The sequence below is a fragment of the Erinaceus europaeus genome, chromosome 9, assembly GCF_950295315.1.
Source record: "Erinaceus europaeus chromosome 9, mEriEur2.1, whole genome shotgun sequence".
Lineage (NCBI taxonomy): Eukaryota > Metazoa > Chordata > Mammalia > Eulipotyphla > Erinaceidae > Erinaceus > Erinaceus europaeus.
In genome coordinates, this window is record NC_080170.1 from 5947062 (window position 1) to 5953061 (window position 6000).

At 45.7% G+C, this 6000-nt stretch overlaps 1 pseudogene; it reads left to right on the top strand.

Moving 5' to 3' along the window:
* Positions 1-3998, top strand: part of LOC103111577 (large ribosomal subunit protein eL24-like) — a 41676-nt pseudogene extending 37678 nt beyond the window's left edge.
* Positions 3999-6000: the final 2002 nt, after the last annotated feature.

Consider the following 6000-nt stretch of genomic DNA (forward strand, 5'->3'; position numbering starts at 1 on the left):
TGCCCTTCTTCCGTAGCCAGTCAACAGCGTCAGGTTGAGCCTGATGTCAAGTTTCGAGACCTCCTTTGAATCTGGAGAGGTGGCAGTCGTTGACTGAGCCCCAGCGATAAGCGTAGAGGCAAAAAAGAAAAATGAAAAGAAAAATGAAAAGAGGGAGAGAGACAGAGAGACCCCTCCAGCCCTGCTTCACCACTCACAAAGCTCTCCCCCTGCAGCTGGGGACCAGAGACTCAAACCCAGACCCTTAAGCATTTTTATAAGTACACTTAGCCAGGTAAGCCACCACTCAGCCCCTATGATTTGATTTTTTCCCCAACAAATAAATAATAAAGAGAAAAAAGAGGAAGACGTACTTTGATTTGTTGATCTATTGACCTCAATCGTGCACCCCTCCCTATAACCACACCAATGTCACAGCTTGATGTGGAAGACGTGAAGTCACTTGCTCTTGACAAGAAGTGTGTAGGCCACAAAGCGAGGTGAAAGTGGCCATGCAAAGCTCTGAACAAAGACCTCAAGGGCCTCATCATGGGACTCTATCCCCTGTCTCCTACCCCTGCCCTTGTGACCCTGCAGGTCCTCTCACCTGGGCAGTGAGCACACCCATGACAACGGCAACGGGCTGGACACAGGAAACCACAATCCAACATTCCAGACAAGACAGCCATCCCAACTCATTTGTGTCATCAGGAAACGCTACCACCATCAGAATTACATTAGAATTTCTTGATTTCTTGGCAGATGGAGTGGTACCAGAGGAAACTGGCTTAAAAGCAAGAGCGTAAGGTATCTTATTCAAAGGCACTGTAAATTACTTTGAGTTCCCAACCTTTAATAGTCTGAAGACCAAAGACAGTAAAACATATCAACTGCTTCCTAGGGTGGAACTCTTTACTGTCAGGCATAGAAAAGACAGAATGTCATCACCGGGCCTGTGCTGAGCTGGTCATGTGGGGTGTGTCGGAGGAGAGGCCTGGGCATGTCAATGGGCAGCGAGTGGCTCCCCTGTGAGAAAGAAGACTGTTCTTCTCATTGCAGTAGAAGCAGGTCACCAGCCTGGGCTTCTGTTCCACAAGTCTGAGAAAGCACTGCTAGTCTACACCATCGACGTGGTGTGGGTGGTAAGAGCCTGGGAGGGATCAGACGTGCTTTTGTGAAAAAGGCAGACATTCTCAGTGGGATCTTTGAACTTTCAAGGGCAGATTTTTATTTTGGAAGCTTTGCAGTCTGGAGCCAGGCAAGGAACATGTGAAAAGAAAATCAGCCTTCGCTGTCGACAGTCACTTCTTTCCAGAAGAAGACAACTGAGAGAAACCCTAAGATAGGGTCATATTCAGGCCACAGCAGAGCTTGTAAGCTGAAGCCGCCCACCCCAGTGGCCTCAGAACCACCTCAACTAGCTGTGAGCCCAGAAGGTGTAAGTCTGTGATCATTCCTTCCACCCCAGGAACTTGAGATCTTATAAACTGAGGACGGTCATGATTTCCAAACTGGGCTACAACAAAATGTTTCTGGTCCTACAAGCTCACCACTCCCCATCAAGAGATAGGATCTATTTTCCCTCCTCTTGAAATGAGGGAAGACTTGATGACTAACAGGATGGGTCTAGCACGGCCACCCCGTTAGTTTTCAGACTGCACTGCTGATATAAAAAGCTATCTCAGCACAGGAGCTCCCCACCCCCACTTCCCTGGAGGTGGGGGCCCAGTCTCTGTGCTATGAGGAAGCCCAGCCAAGTCCACCTGGAGACGAACATCGGCACCAGTCAGCAGGTCTGGGAGTAAATGACTGAATCTCAACGGTCTCGAGTGAAGAGACTCAGGGTCAGGATACCCACACACTGGCTTCCCACGGGAAGTCATGTGACCTCAGCAGCACTAGAACACAATGGCTGGAGGAAAGGCCCAGGTTGGAGAAAGGTCGTAGTTGATTTTCACAGATTTTGAGGTCATGTGTGGGTGAGGGGAAATGTTGTCTCTTTAGAAAAAATAGAGGTGTTTCTCTTCTTCTTCCGCCTCCTCCTCCTTTTTCTTCTCCTTCTCTCCTTCTTCTCCTCCTTTCTTCTCCTCCTCCTCCTTCTCTTTCTTCCCCTCCTCCTCCTTCTCTTTCTCCTTCTTCCTTCTCTGTCTTCTTTCTTCTCCTCCTCCTCCTTCTCTTTCTCCTTCTCCTCCTCCTTCTCTTTCTCCTTCTTCCTTCTCTTTCTTCTCCTCCTCCTCCACTTTTTCCTTCTCCTCTTCTTTCTCCTCCTTCTCCTCCTTCTCTTTCTTCTTCTTCTCTTCCTCCTCCTTTCTTCTTCTTCTCTTATTCTCTTCCTCCTCTTTCTTCTCCTTTTCTTCTATTTCTTCTTCTTCCTCCTCCTCACCTTCTTCCTCCTCCTTCTGTTTTGTTCAATTTATCTTTTACCAGAGAACTATTCAGCTCTGGCTTGTGGTGATACTTGAGATTAAGCCTGGGAACTCGAAACTTCAGACCTGGAAGTCTGTTTCTTAAAACTCTGTGTTATCCCCAGGTCCTGAAGATAATTCTTAACAGACTTCTTAACATAAATTGGGGTACTCAGAATTGCAATGACTGGTGGTCTCGGAGGTGGCGTAGTGGATAAAGCATCGGACTCTCAAGCATGGGGTCCTGAGTTCAATCCCCAGCAGCACATGTACTAGAATGATGTCTGGTTCTTTCTCTCTCTTTCCTCCTCCCTCCTATCTTTCTCATTAATTAATTAATTAATTAATTAATTAAAAAAAATAATTGTAATGACAGCAGGCATCAGGGTCACAACAAAGGTTTCATGACTATAGAATGTGAGATGATCAGATAAAAGAGAACCAAATACCCACCTAAGAAGGGCCGACAAACAACCTAAGAAATTGCTTAAAATTATAATAGAGGGGAGCAGTGTTTGGAAAAGATGGCCAGAGGGGCTCTGAACTCCAATTCCATTGAGACCCGGACAGAGAAGAGGAAAAAAGGAAAGACCATCAGAATTAATAACAGGTGGAGGTGTGACTTAGAAAGGAAGGCAGGACCAGAGAAAATGCTGGGCAGATGTATATAAATATAGACAGGTAGTTAAAGATATAATAGTCAGCCCGGTTTCCATCCTCAAACGGGACACCTCTCCGACGGCAGGGGCATGGATGTCTTAGCCGCACAACTTTCCCTAATGGACTTTCACGTTTCATTACAGGGTCGAGCTGTGACGTTTCAGCGACTGCAAGATCTATCCCGGACACAGGAAGCGCTACGCCAGGACTGACAGGAAGGTTCTCCTGTTTCTTAATGCAAAATGTGAGTCTGCCTTCCTGTCCAAAAGAAATCCCCGGCAAATAAACTGGACTGTCCTCTACAAAAGAAAGGACAGTGGGAAGAAATTCAAAAGAAAAAAACTCGCCGTGCAGTCCAGTTCCAGAGGGCCCTCACTGGTGCTTCTCTGGCTGATATAACGGCCAAGCGGAACCAGAAACCTGAAGTTAGGGAAGCCCAGTGAGAGCAGGCTATCAGGGCTGCCAAGGAAGCAAAGAAAGCTGAGCAAGCATCAAGAGAAACTGCAATGGCTGTGCCAAGGCTCCCACAAAAGATTGTGAAGCCTGTAAAGGTTTCTGCTCCTCGAGTTGGTAGGAAACGCTAAATTGGCAAGATCAGAATTCTGAAGAAAGATCTGACTATGAAGAAAAAAAGAAAGAAAGAAAGAAAGAAAGAAAGAGAGAGAGAGAGAGAGAGAAAGAAAGAAAGAAAGAAAGAAAGAAAGAAAGAAAGAAAGAATAGTCAGCTCATATCTGTGACCTTGGGAGAACCGCTGTAGTTTCCAGTGGAGGGAAAGGGGGGCACCGAACTCTAGTGGTGGGAAAGGTGTGGAATTAGACCCCTGTTGTCTTATAATTTTGTAAGTCAATATTGAATCATTAATAAAAAAAAATAATTGCTGTGGGTCTGGATCTCCAAAAAAAGAATAAAACAACTCAAAAATAAGTAGTATTCTTGAGGACTGCCCAGGGTCCCAAACCTTCATTTATATTAACTCAATTAACTGTCAAAAGCTCTGAGGTCATTTGCATGTTACTCTTTCTCTTTTAATTTTGTCAGCATAAACGATTTATGGTCTCATTGTAGTTTATATTTCAATTTAGAAATCTTAGCAACAATGAGAGTTCCCTAGCCTGGCAGATAACTCAACACAGAAGCACAGGACTTTTATGATGGAGGCCCTAGGTCCAGTTCCCAGCACAATGATGGAATGTTCTGATCTCTCTCTCTCTTACACACATACACACACACACACAAATCAATCAATTAATCTTTCAAAAAATACACAAAAATGAAGGATGCCTTTATTCTCCTAATTCAGTTATTCTCTACACCTCAAAAAATATCAATTGGCATAAGGATCCCGGTTCAAGCCCTCGGCTCCCCTCTTGTAGGGGAGTCACTTCACAGGCAGTGAAGCAGGTCTGCAGGTGTCTGTCTTTCTCTCCCCCTCTCTGTCTTCCCCTCCTCTCTCCATTTCTCTCTGTCCTTTCCAACAATGACAATACCAATAACAACAACAATAATAACCACAACAATAAAACAAGGGCAAAAACAAAGGGAAAATGAATAAATAAATATTTTCTTAAAAGCATCAATTATACCGTCTCAAACTTACCCTACTGATACACCAAGTCTCTGTACATGCACCAGGAGTATCCACACCTCTGAGATGTGTGTGGACAGATGTGTGAGCATACATCTCTACTATGCGTTTTCTTTTTCTTTTTTTAAATATTCTTTTATATTTATTTATTTTCCCTTCTGCTGCCCTGTTGTTTTATTGTTGTAGTTATCATTGTTGTTGTTATTGATGTCATTATTGTTGGATAGGACTGAGAAAAATGGAGAGAGGAGGGGAAGACAGAGAGGGGGAGAGAAAGACAGACACCTGCAGACCTGCTTCACCCCCCTGGGAAGCGACTCTCCTGCAGGTGAGGAGCCGGGGGCTTGAACTGGGATCCTTACGCCGGTCCTTGCGCTTTGCGCCACATGCGCTTAACCGGCTGTGCTACCGCCTGACTCCCACATTTTTCACCTAAAACATATGATGGATGGTCCTCCCGTAACAGCACACACAATGCCATTTCATTATGTTTCTGTTTTTGTTGCTGTTGTTGTTGTTTTTGGTTTAGAGATCCACAAGACAGAGCCACCCTGGGAACTGGCACTAAACCTTGGGCAGGTCCATGCAGCACGGCACCAAGTGCCCAATGCATATACATCTTTGGACATGTGGGAGTCCTTCATGGGGTGGATCACTAAAGCTATGATTTCTGGACCAAGGGTATGTGACGCGAAAATGTAATATTAACCTGACTTTTACAATATAGAAACAATATTGAAAGAGCCTAAGCAATGTGTCCAAGGTCCCATGATTGGAGAAGGGCAGGGGCTAAGTTTCAGACCGGCGATCTGTCTGAAGCTCCACGTGTTTTTCATTGTGCCTCTCTCTCTCTCTCTCTCTCTCTCTCTCTCTCTCTCTCGCAAAAACCAGAGCTGTTTCCCAGCCAACGCCCTTCAGAGAGGAGCCCTGGCCTAACTCGTGTCCATTCCTGATTCTCAGGGAGCAAGAAGAAAAAAGCAAAAAGTAGGGCCCTAATCACTTCCTACATGCCTTTTAAGCTAGGTGACTCACTTTGTATAGGTCAAGGTACCCTCACTGCTCTTACACCAAACACTCACGGCCTTACATCTCCGTGGGGACCACAATGAAGGTGATATTCTCAGGATACCCTTCAGAAGGGAGTGCTGGTGAAGAGTGCTCTGCAGAGCACTGAGAAGGGCCAGGGTAGCCCACCCTCTCTGAGCCACCCTTGCTGGGGGTGGCACGTCCCTTGGGCTTTCCACTGACAGACCTTGGTTGCACACCTGAGTCAAATGGTAAGGAAAGTTGGGTGTAAGAGGCAATGCATTGTCTCTGGCCCGGTGAGGAATTCAGACACAGGCAGAATGAGGCTGTGGTGGTTCATTTCA